Consider the following 18373-nt stretch of genomic DNA (forward strand, 5'->3'; position numbering starts at 1 on the left):
TTTATTTTTATATAGCACTATATGAGGATTTCAAAAGTTTTTTTTGGGGGGGGGGGGGGGTGGGGCTAGACTATATGTACCTCCGCCCCTAGTTATAATAAACAGTATGTTACATGTACTCGTACAATAAATTTAAGGCACATGAAATATATTTGATAAATAATATATGTGATCTGCTTACTATGGTTTTAGTTGTTTCTAGACTTAATAACGAGAAGGAATTTGTTTAGTGAACCAAGGCCAATGAGAAGACTTTCTTTACTGCTACTCAATGAAACTTATTTTTCCACCATCGGGCCTTGTAGCCTAGTGGTACTCGATTCTCCTTGTAACCGTTAGCATGGGGTTCTATCCCCCACAATAAACAATTACCCAGCAAAAAAAAAAAAAAAAAAAAACTTATTTTTCCTATTATGATGAATTTAAGTATATAACTTCTAGTTTTTTTTTTTTTTTTGGGAGGGATAGATATGATATAATTTGAGTTTTTTTTTTTTTTTTTTTTAATGAATAAGATATGAGTTGTCACTAATCTATTTATAGATAATTTGTTTTTGTAGTAAAAGGAGTAGAATATAAAGCTGTTACTAATAAATTTTTCAAGATGTTTTATTATGAAGGGTTTTAGGTAGATTAATCATGCTCTTAGAATATATATTAATAAACTATTTTATGACTTTTTTAAGAAAAAATAAAAAAGTTAATAATTTTTTTCAATTTTTCATAAAAAATTATCTAAAAATGAATGATTAAGATATATATTAACCGAAATTTATTATGAAATATAGATAATCAAAATGACACCTTTAATATCTTTTTTTATTTTATTATTGAAAGATGTTTACCATTAACTTTTAACTTTTATGTGTATGTACCTATATATCATAGATTCATATCCTCTTAAAAAAAGAAATTTATTTTCACCAATATATAATAAATAATATTCACGAAATAAGAAAGATATTCTTTATAGTATATTTATTGTTGGGCACTTAATTGGTAGAGTTTCAAAACGGTATACTTTTCCTCTTTACAAATGCACCGTCAAAACTCAAAATCCCTTTTGTGCCTCGAAAAACTCACCGATTGGGCCCACTGGGCCGTAGACGTGATGCACTAACTAATTGTCTCGTGGATTATTACCCTTTATACTACACCCATATAGCCAAAAAAAACACTCCACCACCACTCTCTCTTCAGCATTTTATATACCAAAATCAAAATGCCTATTCTGACAAATGCATTTTGATTGGCAAGTGTAGAGCAAACTCTATGATAGAGAGTGTAGGTAATTTGTTTTGGTGTGTTTGGATGAGATTTTAGACAAGACAAGACATGAGGTGTGGGGACTATGTGTATGACGAAGAGATGAAACTTTGAGCTAGGCTATATAACAATTTTTATAGATTTTGGATTGGAGTTGTATCATCGGGAAATGATAAAATAAAAGTCCAAAGATAAAAGATACATTTCTTTTAGATGCTCTCTCTCTCTCGTGGACTTATTGGTGGCTTCTTGGATCTTATTGGGTGAGAAATCGGTCCTTGATGGGGTTGACGATGCATGGTTTTGTTAATATTCCACAAGATGTTTTAAATGACTTAGGCCATGATTGGTTGCATTAAACAACCATTTTTGTTGTTTAAATAATATAATATGTATTTTTACGACACTTTAGAGAGTTTGATAGTGTATTTTGAATTACAGTTTTTAATGTTTAAACAATATTATATGTATTTTCACACACATGTATTTTAAAAAAATACAAATAACATTACTAAAACAACATTACGAAATGGGCTTTTAAAAATACATGAAAATAAAAAATCATATAAGAGCACTCATATATAAGTGGGTGTATAATAAAAAAAAAATGTGAAAAATTTATACAGTTTTGTCTCAAAATGACCTATATTAGTCTATGTATGATGGTGTAATTACAGGTTTGCAAAAGTGACTATGTAATTTTACACTAAAACTATTCATTTGCATTTTATTTTTTATTTTTTCTTTACATATCCTAAGGATGAATGAATGAATGATGGTTGTTGTATATAAAGAAAGAGAAATAATTTTTAAAAAAATAAGAAAATTTGATATTTTTAATGAAATAAAGTATAAAATAAATAATATGATGCAGGGTATTTTAAAAAGTGAGTATATAAAATAAATAAAAAAACATAAGTTCTTATGTTAAAATAGACAAAAAAAAAAAAAAATTACACGAACGGGTTCGAATGCTCTACTCTCTTACCTACTTGTCAATTCTAAGTAGCATCTTTTCACCCAAAAAAAAAAAAAAATCATTTCCTCAACTAATATCTCCAAACCTTATGACTGCGACATTACCTATTTGTCTCATGATAGACAAAATTATGTATTTTAAAGAATTCATTTTTTGGATTAGTTCTCCCTTGGCATGTGTCTTGAATATTTAAAGAATTCTAACAAACAATTTTATTTAAAAATATATATAATCATAAATATTTCATAATTTTATGTTGAGCCAATATACTAAGTGTTGCTGTAGGGTCCTTAGGCCCAGAAGTATATTATTTATTCATATTTTGGGCCTATGGCCCAAGCCGAGAACAAAGATCCGCCCGAGGATGAGATGTCTTCGTTAGAGGAAATTACACTGATGAATAAATGGTGGGGTTTAGTCCTAAAAGCTCTGGAAAGTTTGCCGAGGACAAAAACTTCCTCGGCCGAGCTTGGCCGAGGTCTTGGGAAATGGATTGACAACAAAGATGGCAATCCCTGAACTTCGTTTGGGGTGGACAAGCACGGCAGAGATATGAGATAAAAATGAACCCCAAAATATCTGGGGAGAAAGCTGCTGCCTCCGCATTAAATGCACTGTAGCTAATCCCCTGACAGTATTAATGTGGAAGTAATGCTTGAATAGTGTATTTCAGCCTTACAGCTACTGTTTGAAGAATTATGAGAAGGACTGATGGGACAAGTATCAACCCTAACCATCTAACATACAGGTGGACGGTTAAGGTGAAGGGAGAAGGGAGTTTAAAAGAAGAGGAGAAAGAACAAAAGGGGAGATCAAAAATTAGAGAGAAAAAACACTGTAGCAATCCACAATCAAACTTGTAACACTTTCTAAGAACATTATATTAGAACTATTGTCCTCGGACTTCGCCGAGGACGTTCCTTCTTCATTTCATAATAGTCTATTTTTATCTTTTTGTCATGAAGCCTATTCATGTCGTTGTCTGATTAACTAAAGCCCAGTGTTTCAACCCATTCCTCTACAAATTCATTGTTTTAAGCCTCTTGGGCCAAAGTCTGTCCACGTGCTGGGCTAGCTTTTTCAAGTCAGGTCCTTACAGTTGTAATTAGTAGTTTCTAATACTATGTGGTACAAAGTGAGTTATTGAATGTTTGAACTCTGAGTTGGTCAAAATTTTCACTTAGATTTCCATTCTCCATTCCACCCACCTACAATAATCCTACTTTATTAAGGTGGCTTAAGTTTGGTTAACATTCTTTAATTCAACTTGATAATCTTAATATTCACGTTAAATGGATTAAAATTGGTAATTTTTTTTTAAAGTTTTTCACAGCATTTAGATGTGTTTGCAAACCCCTTTTTTTATTTTATTTTTTTATTATGATTAAAATTGACAAAAATATTTTATTAAAAAAAAAAAACTACATTGTTCGTATCATGGTTTTTAAAATCGGACTAGTCAAAGAACCAAAAAAAGGGTTTGATTATCGATTGAATTGACTATATTTTTACAGAGTTTATTGAACTAGATTGAGATTCAGTTCTCAATTGAACCGGCTTGTCTGATTTGGTTTTTAAAACCATGGTTTGTACAACCTAAGCAAGAATTATGCAATTGTCGTGGCTTTAAATAGAGTTATGCAATGATATACAGTTTCTATAATAAAGAATCAAGAATTAAATAAAACTTTCTATCACATAGCAGGAATACCTTAGTTTTGTTGGGTAGTCAAAGTTTCCAAAGTTGCTTCCATAAGTGGTAAGATTGTGAGTTGTTTAAGGACGCTCCACAAGCTTATAGACTATTTGACACATAACATAATAGCTACTTAATGAGAGGGGAAAATTGATCAATGAGAGACCCATTTCAATAGTAAGTATCAAGATCACTCAAGACCCCACTCAAGACCCATCATCCTTACTTTGGCACTGTCAAATTAAAACTCCGAATATTTTGAAACCCATACTTTTGAATCCTTTGACATGCACAGTTTGGTCAGCTTAACCAGTGAATTTTATTCTCTTTTAAATCCCTGACACTACCAATAACCGTTGATCATTCTTGCAAGATATTTATAGAATTTGTCTGATAAAAGATTGCATCTCATGCTATAGGTGAGAATGAACTCTATCTTGCCTTTGATCAAAATCTCCATATTGCTTATTTAGACATCATAGAAAAATATCTTTCATATATTGTGTGCATTTTTTTTTAATCTTGTATTACAAAGAGTAAAAAATATACTTCCTCCGTCTCACTTTGTTTGTCCTGTTTAAAAAGTCAAACTTTTTATATTGTTTTGCCTACCTTTTAAAAATGTATAAGTTTCCAAAACTACCCTTAAATAAATTTATTAAAAAATTGAATTAGTAAATTAATAGGGGTATAATAGTAACATTAGTAAATTAATGACTTTTATTTTTAGAAACAGGACAATATTTTGGGACATCTCAAAATAGAATAGAGGACAAATAAAATAAAATGGAAGAAGTATCATATTTCTTATACAATCCACATTTATATAAAGCAGAAGACTCATGTATCCGAAACCTGATATAATATCTTCTACGTGCATTGTACATGAAGTAGACCTCTCATAATATTTAGACTCCAAAAGTATATGGAACCCACTGCAAGGAAGTGTTGGAGGGAACTAGACTGGTACTTAGCCCATCAATCAATGTTACAAACTTATGCATGTGCCAATGACATTTTTGGTTTAAACTGTACATCAATCTCCCTTTCGAAAATGACTGAGTGTGGGTTGGATTCACCAACATTTCCTTCTAGAGTGAGCTTAATTTCCTCTAAAGAAAAGAAAAAGGCAAATATAGAACATAGAATACTTTTACATATCAAAAAGGCAAATATAATGATATAGAAATGTAAAAGTAACAATTTTTTATGGTCAAAAAGTTAATAATAACTATCGGCACGCTTTGAGTAACCGACATCTTCATCATATTGACTCTTTTTTTTTTAAAAAAGATTTTTTATTTTTTTAAAATTTAATGTTAATTAGTCAACATCACTCCACCGTTTTCATTCCATTAAAAGATTAAGGGTCCGTTTGGATTGAGTTTATTGTTGTTGGAATTGAAAACTGAAAACACTGTAACAAAATAATTTTTAAATGTGTGAATAGTATCGTGGGACCCATGAACAGTGTATGAACAGTACGTAAACAGTACGTGAATAGTATTTTTGTCCCCTGTACAGTATTTTTACTGTTCACATGCAGAGAAAAAAAAAAAAAGGCATGAAAACGTAGAGCTGAAACGCAAGTTTCAGCTCTACCCAAACGCTCACTAAGCGTTCACTACATGACATTTGCGTTTCAGCTCTACCCAAACGCTCACTAAGCGTTCACTACATGACATTCCTCGCCAACATCAAGTTGATGCTATCACTTTCCATTAGAGTAGTAAATGTTCATTTGAAAATAAGAACCGAAGTTGACTTTACCCATATGAAATATAGAAAATGTAGGAAAAGTGTGCTCCTCTATCAATTGCTCATTAATAATTAGGTTTAGTTAATAAATGCTCCTAGAGCATTAATTAATATGTTATTTTTAAAAAAATTTAATATTATTTTTATAAAAATATATAATTAATTTTTTTAGATGAATGTTAACAGAAAATTTTAAAATATTGGTTTAGGTACTATTTTTAAAAATATTTTATTAAAAGAATGATAAAATAATAAATGTTATTGAAATTTTTTTTATATATTTTTTATAAAAATAGTGTTAAAATTTTTTAATAATTATCTTAAAACTATTCGTTAATAAAATTTTTTTTATAATTTTTTTTTTTAAAATCAATCCATTAACAATTTTGAAATTGGAGAGACCAAAAAGATAAAAATTGATAGAGTAGGAGTTGTAGGTTCCCAAGGAAGATTGAGGAAAGTATGGGAAGGGAAAGACGTGGCACCTAGGAAAATAGGAGTAGGACTGTCTAGCTCTTGCCTTGATGAGAGTCCAAAAATAGGAGGGGTTGTAGAGGGAGACAGCTGTAGTTGCAAATGGGGGCTGTCCCTATCAATATCAAATGCATGCACAAAAACAAACTACTCTTTCTCTTCTCTTATCTCCTATAGCCTTCAAAAACCTTTCCTTTTCCTCTTCTCTTTATTTATTATTATTACTATCTAGTATCGACAAACTTCGAGAGTTGGAAACGTGACTTGTACTCCACCTCTTTTTGTTGATTGATGCTGAATCAGACGGTCAGGAAACGTTTGATTATGAATGTGTTAACGAAGGGGGATTAAGATCAAACATGCATTAACTCAAGAATTTGGATAAATGGTTCCTAAAGTCTTGATATTTATGAAATTTGAGTTCGAAACTTCTTTCTTTCACAATAACCTGATATGTAGAACGAAAAATTATATACACCCGAGAAAATAATAATACTCAAAGAAGTTTGAATAACTCATAATTAACTATTTTTGAAAAAAAAAAATCTCAAGAATTGAAAAAATATTTCTTAAAATAGAAGGTTTAGGCACAAATTAACCACAACCCTTATTATAACGAGAGACTAGCATAACAGAAGCCAAATTTTAATTGTTTACCTCGGCAAGCGAGCCCACAATTTTGTCGAATATTGGTTCCCAACCCCATGTTCTTATGTTATCTTTTGGGCGGTGAAAGGAAAAGAATCCCCATACCACAATGTCCCCACGGCGCCACCCTACTTGTCCTACCGTCCTCCCTTTCTCTAGGTGCTGTTGTCATCAAATAGAGAGGTACATGTCATTTAATTTAATTCTATATCCCTTCTATTATTAGGCTTTTCAATTTCCAATCCATCTACACAATATTTTAAAAAGGTAAAATAGAAAATGATTAGAGAGAACAATGGTAATAAACATGTTAATATATGTGCAACTGGACCTAAAGTAACTGGGATCATTAGTAATAAAATTAATCATGGTTTTAAAACTGGAACAGCAAAAAATTGTTTTTATCCCAACTTCCAGTTCAACCTGGTTTTTTTTTTTACCTGTTTTTACTGTTTTTGATCGGTTTTGATGCTTTTTATTAGATCGAACTAGTGTCCGATTCTTAGTTGAACCAGTTGGACAGACCGGTCTACTCCAATTCATTCATATATAACAATTTTTTTTAAAATCTGGAACATTATATTTATTATTACTACACTCTTGTTGAGCTACATTAGCATAGCATTTCAGTTATTTTGGTCTAATTCAATCCATTCGGTCCATTTTAATGCATTTATTTAAGAATAAGAAAAGACAAGTTTTGGTTAAGAATACTTATTCTACATCTGAATTTATTAAAAAATATAAATTTCAAACTCACTAGATTAAATCTGATCCATTGATAGGCCTAATATTATACAGAAATAGGACTGACTAAATTTTTTTGATAATGTTTATAGAGGAATGGAAAATAGTCATATACATGACCTGCTTTCTCTTTTTAGGGAGAAACTTAGGTCCTTGTGCATTGACCCAAGCCAAACCCCCTTTTTTAGCTTGACATTCTTGCAAGTAATTATTCAAGAAATTGAATGCTCACTTTACAAGGACTCATGGCGTATGAAGTATGAACACCAATTTTTTTTTTAAAGCAATTTTTGTCCAATAATCGTTTTAGTGATATGGTGTGATAACTATAGAATTTTAACCTTTCACATTATATTCATGATGATTGCTCTTTATCATCAAGCTAAAATACCAGTTTTTATTTATTTATTTTTATGTAAATAGGGGTTTAAACCTCATATTTTTTATTCGAGGATAACAAATTTTACTAATTGAGCTAACTGAAATCTACAATATGAGAAGAACTCATACAAGAATGAGAGAAGAACAGCCAAAAGCCATGTAGTTAAATTGGAACTTTATGCTATTCTTAACTATGACATAGGATTCAAACTTCTCCTGAAAACAAATGGTCTGTGCATTGAGATAAAAGTCTCAATAGTAGCATGCTGAATGAATTGGAGCAATCATTTAATTTCTGCTTGGGAAGTATCTAACTAGGAGTGTCATAAGAAGTCAAGAATCAATGAATCATCCACAGAACAAATCCAATGCACCAACATGAATTCTTAAAATCAAAATTAATAACTTAACTACATAATGGATTACAAAATAGTGTACTTAAACACTTAAAAGATAGCTCTCAATTATATATCAGAATTCCCAACCAAGAAATTTAACTCCAGAGAACAAGTAGCCTTGTCATGTAAAACAGACTTCCCTGCGTTAGTCTTTTAGTTTTATGCATTTCTAGGTATATACACGAAATTCAAATTCTTTCCTAGTGAGAAAAATGATCCTTATGCACCACTTTACCTTTATGACATGGTGTATCTTGACAATGTCTCTATTCTATAAGTTGCAATGCAATTATAGGTGTATACTATATAATAATAAATTTGCTGACGAAAAAAAAAAAAGTTAATCGGGACCAGAAACTAGGAAAACGTATTACTTGTGTTGGATTTAAGTGTGGCTTAATTGTTTTGCAACAGCACAAAGGGAAAGATCTGCAGAACAATCAGTATGAAGGACAGAATGAACACAGAATGTTCATCTCTTCATCAGCAACACAGATTCCACCAGCAAACTACACTGCTGCACATGGATAAAATACTAAAGGAGAGGAATTACATATATCACATATTCACATGGAAAAAAAAAACATGGTTTATGCTTGTATCGTATGGCAACAAAAAGATCAAACTCTAAACTCTCATGCTTCATCCTGAGTAAGTTAACCTCCTTGTGTTGACAATTGGCCTCACAAAAATGGTTCTTCGGCATGTCGGGCCTGAATAACCCAGTCATGAATAGGAAGCAAAGTTACTGTCTACATTTCCAGCAACCACACTAATCCTTTGATCAAATTTTGGATGTAGTTGTTGAAAATCATTTGAATAGTGCATGAAAATAATATATTGGACAGACTGTAGTTTTAGAGTTTAAGGCTTATAAGTTATTAGGGGTTGTAGTTTTACTATGTCACATATAAGACAATTGAATTATGTCCAATATTTCACACACAACATTCTATAACAGGAGTAGAATCAAAACTGTTCTTCCCTTACCCCTCTGGCCTCTCCCCTTTCATGGACTAATTCTATTGGCTGTAACACAATGGAGTTGTGGAGATTTATATACCTTGTAGGCAATTAAGCTCAAATATGTTCCATATCTTACAATACATGTTAAACTTTGAGTGGTGACTATGTATCATACTTCATTATAGGTATGATGTATTAAGTTCAAAAGTTATGGGACCTGATGTATTGATAGAACAGTTAATAACTTCCACTATCTTTCTCTATTCTGCTTTTGTTGGGTCATGGGGATGCTTTAAAATTCTGGTTCTACCCACATATTAAGGAAAAAGAGCTACTAAAAGTTATTATTTGGAGGCCAATGAGATCTGGTAAAAGTTTTGGTATATAGATTTATGGATAATACACGAAGTAAAGAATTTGAAGACGAAAGACTATCGACAATCTTTTGAGGGGATGGCAATAAAAGACCAAGGGGCTTTATCACTTCAGCCAACCCAGATTTTTTTCATAGGTGGAGCTCATGCATTGCTATACTACAAAAGAAAATGAACTTTGTTTGAAATGAAATATGCAAAAAAAAAATATAAAAAAATAAATAGACAAACAAACAAACCATCCAACTAACCGAACTTTCATTATATTTGAGTTTACTTTGGTTTGTTTTGGTTTTTTTAAAAATATATAATTTTATCATTTTTTGTATTTGACCAATCAGACATTTACAATGCGTTTACTATTTTGACAGCAATCTAGAAAAACAAAAGAAAACTTATCAATATTACACACATCCAAAAATTTGAAACCACAAACATCTGCATTTTTTGTAAAACAAAGTGAAAGAGAGAAAAAGGAATTGAAGAAATTGAAAAATTGTTATTCAGATGAGTAAAAGTGGTTACCAAAATAATTAGCAACTACTTTGTATATATACACATAACAGGGACTAACATTTCTCACCTAAAATAACTAACTAACTAACAGATTTATCAATACAACAAATCACATTTTGACACTTGGCTTCTTTATTACTTGACAGTTATTTCCAACTCCCCTTTTCTTCTTTCTCTGACATGTGGACTCCCTTTGATCCTTTTCCAGTTATTTTCTTCTTTACTTTGCTCATGCCACTGTTCTTTCCTTCTTCAATTTTAACACTCCCCCTCAAGTCCTGAACTGGAAGATCAGGGACTTGAAGTAGAGCTTTAGTCTGTAATTGCTTTGGCATGAAAATATCCTTTAAGTCCAACTTCCCTGTTAATCTTGTGAAAGAATTAGAGCCTAAAGCTTTAGTGAAAACATCAGCTACTTTAGCATTTGTGGCCACATGAAAGGTCTTAATCATTCCTTCCAAAATCTTGTCTCAAACCAGATGACAATCCACTTCAATATGTTTAATCCTCTCATGGAAGACTGGATTAGCAGCTATGTATAATGCTGCTTGATTGTCATAGAAAAGCATAGCTGGTTTAGGATGTTCAATCTTCAAATCCTTGAGTAATTGAAGCACCCAAGTAATCTCACATGCTACACTAGCCATTGCTCTATATTCAGCTTTTGCTGAGGATCCTGAGACCACCCCTTATTTCTTTGATCTCCATGATATTAAAAACTCTCTCAAATAGATTGCATAATCTGTCAGAGATCTCCTTGTATCAGGGCATCCAGCCCAATCTACATCACAAAATGATTTAATGTGCAAATTAGAATTGCTTGAGAAGAAGAGTCCCTTTCTTGGTGACCCTTTGATATACTGAAGAATTCTATGAGTTGCAAGCAAATGAGGCTCCCTTGGCTTTGAAACAAACTAACTTAACCTATGCACAGCATAGGTAATGTCAGGTCTTGTCAAGGTTAAGTATAATAATCTCCCAATTAGCCTTCTAAATTGCCTAGAGTTTGCCAATAGCTTCCCTTCATATTTTGAAAACCTTAAGTTCTGCTCTATAGGAAATCTAACTAGTTTGGATCCAAGAAAACTAGTATCTTTCAAAATTTCAAGGGCATACTTCCTTTGATTCAAACTTATACCTTCATCAGTCCTTGCCACTTCAAGACCTAAAAAGTACCTTATGGAACCAAGGTCTTTCAACCCAAACCTGTCATCAAGCACCTTCTTCAAACTATCAACATAGGCAGGATTGTTTCCTGTGAGTAATATATCATCAACATATACTAAGAGCATTGTAAAAGAAGACCCTTGAGTGTGAGTAAACAATTAGTAATCAAATTTTGATCGAACAAATCCCATTTGAAGAATAGTCTTGGAGAATTTGTTAAACCATTGCCTTGATGCCTATTTAAGACCATAAAGACTCTTGTTTAATTTGCATACAATGTTCTCCCTCTTGCTGTGAAAACCAGGTGGTAAGCACATATAGACATCTTCAACCAAATCACCATGCAAGAAATCATTATTAACATCCAATTGATGAAGAAACCACCCTTTCACAACAGCCAAAGAAAGCACAATCCTGACAGATACAGATTTAGCCACAGGAGAAAAAATTTTAGAATAGTCCAAGCCAAACTTTTGAGTGAAACCTTTAGCAACTAACCAAGCCTTATACCTTTCAATGGAGCCATCAAAGAGATATTTAACCCTATAAACCCATTTACAACCAATAGAGCACTTACCAAGAGGTAAAGGAACCAAAGTCCAAGTATTATTAACCTCTAAGGCCTCTATTTCCTTATCCATAGTAGCCCTCCGTTCAGGATATTGAACTGCCTGATGAAAAGAAGCAGGTTCTGAAGGAGTGGAATTGACTACCATGACAAAGGAATGAAAGGTAGGGCCAAGGTGAGAATAGTCCAAATAAGATCATATGGCATACCAGAACTAGGCTTAGTGCTAATAGACTTGCAAGAATACTTAGAGAGATAAGAGGGAGGTTTATGAGATCTAGAGGACCTTCTAAGAGTAGGGAAAATAGCAATAGGTAAGGAAGAAGGTGAGACATCAATGATAGGGTCAGTAGGCAAGGAAAGATGGTCAGATTGGGAAATAGAAGAGGGTAATATGTTAGTAGTGGCTGCAGGAGGAATAGGTGTAGGAAGGGCAGCAAGTTCTGCAACAAGAAAGACATCAATGTCCACAACAAATGTGGAAGTAGTGTCTACAGCAAGTGTGGAATTAGGGTCAACAGACAAATGTGGATCGGAAGTAAGAAGAGATGAAGGGGATGCAATGTCAATAGAGTGGGAAGAACAGTCTGAAGTGCAATGAGGAAAAATCATGTCATCTAGATATGAATTGGAAGGTTGGGAAGAAAGAGCATAGGGAAATATATGCTCATAGAAAATGATATTTCTAGAAATGTGAATGGAATTGGAAGTAAGGTCCAAAACTTTGTAACCCTTGATGCCATGGGGATATCCTAAGAACACACACTTTCTAGCCCTAAGTGCAAACTTGTCCCTATTATGAGGTAAAGTAGAAATAAAGCACAAACAACCAAAACATTTGAGATGATTATAAGATGATGGAGAGTTGAAAAGAAGTTCATATGGACTTTTGTTACCTAAAGACCTAGAAGGAAGCCTATTGATCAAGTAAACAGTAGTTAAAATACAATCTCCCCAAAAATACAAGGGAATCTGTGATTGAAACCTTAAAGCCCTTGTAACATTGAGAATATGTTGATGCTTCCTCTCAAAAACAACATATTGTTGAGGGGTATCAACACATGTCAATTGATGCAAGATGCCATGAGATTGAAAGAAATCCTTAAGGTAAAACTCAGTGCCATTATCACTTCTAATAGATTTAATTTTGCAATTAAACTAAGTATTTGCCATAAAAGCAAACTGTGGAAGATAAAGTTGTGTTTCAGACTTGTGTTTAAACAGATATACCCAAATACATCTAGTAAAATCATCCACAATAGTTTAAAAAAAAAAAAAAAAAAAACCATCAATAGTACTAGTAGCAAATGGACCCCAGAGATCACAATGGATCAAATCAAAAGGTTTATTGGATACATGAGTACTAGAAGCAAAAGGAAGCTTCTTCTGTTTTGAAAAATGACAAATGTCACAACAAGAAGCAGTTTTATTAGTATCTACAACATGTACAAATTGCTTCAACAAGTGAAGTTTGGAATGAAAAGGGTGTCCTAATCTACTATGCCATAAGGCTGATAAAGAAACAGAACTAACAGCAGCAGCAAGAACATATGCATGAGGTCTACAATCTAAATCTTGCAGCAGAAATAAGCCATTGTGTGCTTTACCCAGACCAATCGTGCTCCATTGAGCAAGGTCCTGAACAAAACAACAATCACCAAGAAAAATGAGACAACAACAAAGAGATTTAGTAAGTTTGCTAACTAAAATCAAATTGAATGTAAAAGATGGCACACACAGAACATCAATGAGAATTAATGTAGAAGAAACATGCACTGTGCCTATATGTGTGACTAAAGCTTGTTCCCCATTTGGCAAATAGACACAAGTATGGACAATTGAAGTGATTATGGTCAATTAAGCAACAGAATAAACCATATGATATGTTGCTCTAGTGTCAATGATCCAAGTATTAGACTTGTAAGCATGCCTATCAACAACTTGAGCAACAAATATAGAATAAGAAAGATTAGGTGGAATCCAATAAGGATTACTTGAGAAATTAGATGAACAGGAGGGGGAAGATGATGTGGAAGGTAAAGGCTGTGAAATAGAAGGATAAGGTGCCATAACAGAAGCAGCTTAGTGAGTAGTCTGAGCATCATTGCCTGATCCAAAAGCCATATAAGTCTTTAGAAAATTCAGAAATCGCTGACATTAAGCTTGTGATAGTGGAACCTGTGGGCTAGCTTGCACATAAGACCTTCAACAGAGTGACCAACATGGTTCTATTAAGCAATATCCGATTGAATACAAGCACAAGAAGGTTGAACACCAACATTTTGTAAGACTCCAGTAGGCAGGAAACTAGAATGCACATTTGGGGAAAGAATATCCAATCCACAATTCCCTGAAGTCTGCATTGAAGCAGCCTGATTTGCCATAGCCTTGTTGCCTTCTTTTGGTATGTAACTTGGAGTTTATAGCATTTATATGCTATATGTCCAATAAACCCACATTAAGTGCAGACAAGCCTAGCTTTCTTGCCATAACCCCCTTTACCACCATTCTTGTGTCCTTGATGACCAAGAAAACCTTTGCTATTATTCACATACATAGCAACATCATCACCTAATTGAATCATGTTAAAACCTTGACCAATATTCCTTCTTTTCTCTTCTTGCAAAACCAGAGAACATACTTTGCTAAGAGAAGGAAAATGCTCAATTAACAAAATCTAACTAATAATATGTCCATAACTATCATTCAGTCCCCTCAAAAACCTAAAAACATTTGAGAAGACTTAGAACCACAAGTACAAGCACAAGTACAGACTGTGAAAGGCTGGTAATTAGCATATTCATCCCACAAAGTCTTAAACTTTGTGAAATAAGAACTCATCGATAGTGATCCTTGTGCAAGATGTGAAATCTCCTTCCCAAGCTCAAATAGCCTTGGAGTGTTACCCTGAGACAACTTGTCCTTAAGATCAATCCACAAATCTTTTACATTGTTGATGTACATAACACTGGCCTTCAAATCCAAACTAAGTGAATTAGTTAACGAAGAATGCACTATAGTGTTGCATATGCTCCAAGAATTGTACAATGGAGAAGATGAATCAGGCTCAGGAATTGATCCATCCACAAAACCAAACTTGTTTATGGAACTCAAGGCCAATAACACAGATCTTGCCCAACCCATATAGTTTTCTGGACCAATGAGAGGTTGCGAAGTAAGAATGAGACCAAGATTCTTATTTGCTGGAAGAAAGAAGGGATTATTCACAGAGTCATCTGCCATTGTTGCACTTGAAGAAGACACTAAGTGCGCAGTTTAAGATTGAGTATTAGTTGTGGAATCGGAAGCCATGAATGAGAAAGAAAACAAACTAAACTTTGTTTGGGAACTGAGAAAACGAAAGAAAATCTCTCAAATCAGAAAACTTGCTCTGATACCATGTAAAACAAAGAGAAAGAGAGAAAAAGGAATTGAAGAAACTGAAAAAATTGTTATTCAGATGAGTAAAAGTGATTACCGAAATAATTAGCAACTACTATATATATACACACATAACAGGTGCTAACATTTCCTGCCTAAAATAACTAACTAATAGATTTATCAATACAACAAATCACATTTTGACACTTGGCTTCTTTATTACTTGATAGCTATTTCCAACTTCCCTTTTCTTCTTTCTCTGACACATGGACTCCCTTGATCCTTTTCTGTTATTTTCTTCTTTACTTTGCTCATGCCACTATTCTTTCCTTCTTCAATTTTAACGTTTTCTTTGTGCATTTTTTTCTGTATTTGAGAATTAATCGTGGTCATTTTCTTTGTATATCTCAATTATCAAGAAAGTGATCACAACAATAAACATTTTCCTCTCTGTCTAAAAATTAATTGCAGGAATTGTCTTTCCATGTGTCAATCATCAAAGCCTACACATATTTATGACATTCTTAAGAGTTTTATTAGAAAAAATTAAGTAGATTAAAACAAAAATTTGTTTACCAGTATCCTGTGTTCTCTGCCATGCACTATGTAACCAAATAAAGATTAAATATAGTCTTACATTACAATCACATTTCGGTGTTAGTTGTTATTAGTTTCCTCCAATATTTCGATAATTTTCATCAAGAGAGCTCAATTAGTTGACACTTCTTGGTGTTCCACAAGAGACGCTCAGATTCAAATTACCCCACCTCCAACTATCAATGGATAAAAAAAAATATTTCGATAATTTTCTTTGTAAAAAATTTTAATCTCTAGCATTTTATTTTCTAATGAAAATAGAAAAACAAATTAGTGTAGTGATTTAATCATACCATATGTGTTTGCAAACTTGAAATTGCATGATATAGTGACCGATACATATACACATGTTTCATGTCTACCAAAAAGTGCAAATAGTGTTTCGATAAAATAAAAATGCAAATATCATTCTTTTTTTTTTTTTTTTGATTGTTTGTTATTAAATTTATTTTTTCTTTTGTTGGACTTTGCTTCAATTGATGCAAAAGCAGCTAAATTTGGGCAAAAATATCATATTTCAAATCAATTGTTTTTCATATAAATCTTTAAAAATAACATCAAAGTTTCATTATACTTAATAATTAATGCATCACTAAAAATAATTAGTATAACAAATACTTAATAGTAGATGCATTTACTCTATTGGCTAAATCAATGAATTAATACCTTGATATAAATGCAAACTTTATTAAGGTAAAAGCCTAAATATATAAAGAGAATTTCAAAGAATATGTTACACAAAAAAATCTCATGTTTTCCCACATAAGATCTCTGCTTTTATATATAGATTGATTGATTGCCCAAGATGCCTAATTATGTTGTAATCCCATTTAAGACTAACCCTAGGCCTAGCTCCTACTATCAAAATATACCCAGCATAAGATCCACTATACACATACTAGAGCATATAGTAAAAAAATAGCCATTAAAGACGTCACTTTCATTTCAACAATTAGAGCATCCAACATTAATCCATACCAAAGTATCCTAGTCAAAAGTATACCATAAACAATTTAAGACCAAAATGGCCATATATCACTGTTTGGAAAAATATATATAGATCTACCACAGTTTGTGAAAAATTTAGCAATCTACCATTTTTTTGAAACATGAGTTTGTGAAACTCGAGTTTGCCATGTAACTCGAGTTCTTTGAAAAATTGCCTTCAAATTTGCCGTACTATTTTTTATAGAACTCGAGTTCCTAAAACTGAAGTTACATAAAAAAAAAAAATTCAAAAATTTTCCATGGAACTTGAGTACCATGGAAAACTCGAGTTCCCTAAACTTGAGTTTCCAATTAGTGGCAGATCCCTACATATTTCAAAAACAGTGGTAAATTATAAAATATTTTTAAAAACAGTGATATTGCCATTTTGGCCAACAATATATATATATATATATATATAAAAGCTTAAACGTAGCATTTATTGTTGCTATGCTCCAGTTAAGCCACAAGTGTTAAGCCACATCAGTGCCATCATTTATTTTCTTTCTTTCTTTCTTTTTTATTTTTTGTTTTACTGATTGCCATTTATTGAGTCTCTTCTTAAATTTAGGTTTTACTTTATCTCCAAATCTATCGTGTGTCTCTCCATTAACCCAAACTTTTGAGATGCCACTATTATATGGAATTCTTAAAGTCACTTATCTCCAAATCTATTGCGCGCCTCTCTATTAACCCAGACTCTTGAGATGCCACTATTATACGGAATTCTTATAGTCACCAATAGATTGCAACCTCCTCACCTCCTCATCTCTCATTTTTTTTTCCTATAAATTTTCATTTGTTCTCTCTTTACAAATTGATTGGTATGGCCTTCAATGGGATAGTTTCTTAAGTGTTTTTTCTGTTCTTTCAGTCATGGCTCACGTCTGTCTACCAAAACCCAATCAAATGAGTGCAAAAGACAGATAGTGACTCTAGAGCTTGCAGGTGAAACTAAAGCAAATGAGAGGTGAACATTAATACCCCAAGTCCAAAGGGTATAAACTAAAAATGAGTTCTGCTATTTATATTATTCTTCTTCTTTTTTCTTTTTTTTTATTCCCATCTCATTAAAAAAAAAAAAATTTCTCAAAATTAGTTTTGCTATTTTTTTATTTTTTTATTTATGGTTGCCTTCTTTAGATTGTGGGAATGTTACTCTCAATATGTTTGCTATAATGTATGATAATTAAATTCAATGTGATGTTTTATTTTGGTCTTTGTTTTATAGTAAGAGTGTTATTCATTTTCATCAAAGAGAAATTGCTATTTTTCTCTTTTTCCAGTTGTCTTTTATGTTGAACTAAATTACATTTTTATCTCTATTTCATTTGTCAATTCCTCGACAGATGTCAATGATCAAGGCTCGCTATCATTGGAGGCTTTTTAATCTATTGAAGGTCATACTAATCAATTGGTAACCATTCTTTTCTTAGAACCTTTTGAAGGAAAAAGGAATGAATTTGTTGC

The sequence above is a fragment of the Quercus lobata genome, chromosome 5 (assembly GCF_001633185.2).
Source record: "Quercus lobata isolate SW786 chromosome 5, ValleyOak3.0 Primary Assembly, whole genome shotgun sequence".
NCBI classification, from domain to species: Eukaryota; Viridiplantae; Streptophyta; class Magnoliopsida; order Fagales; family Fagaceae; genus Quercus; species Quercus lobata.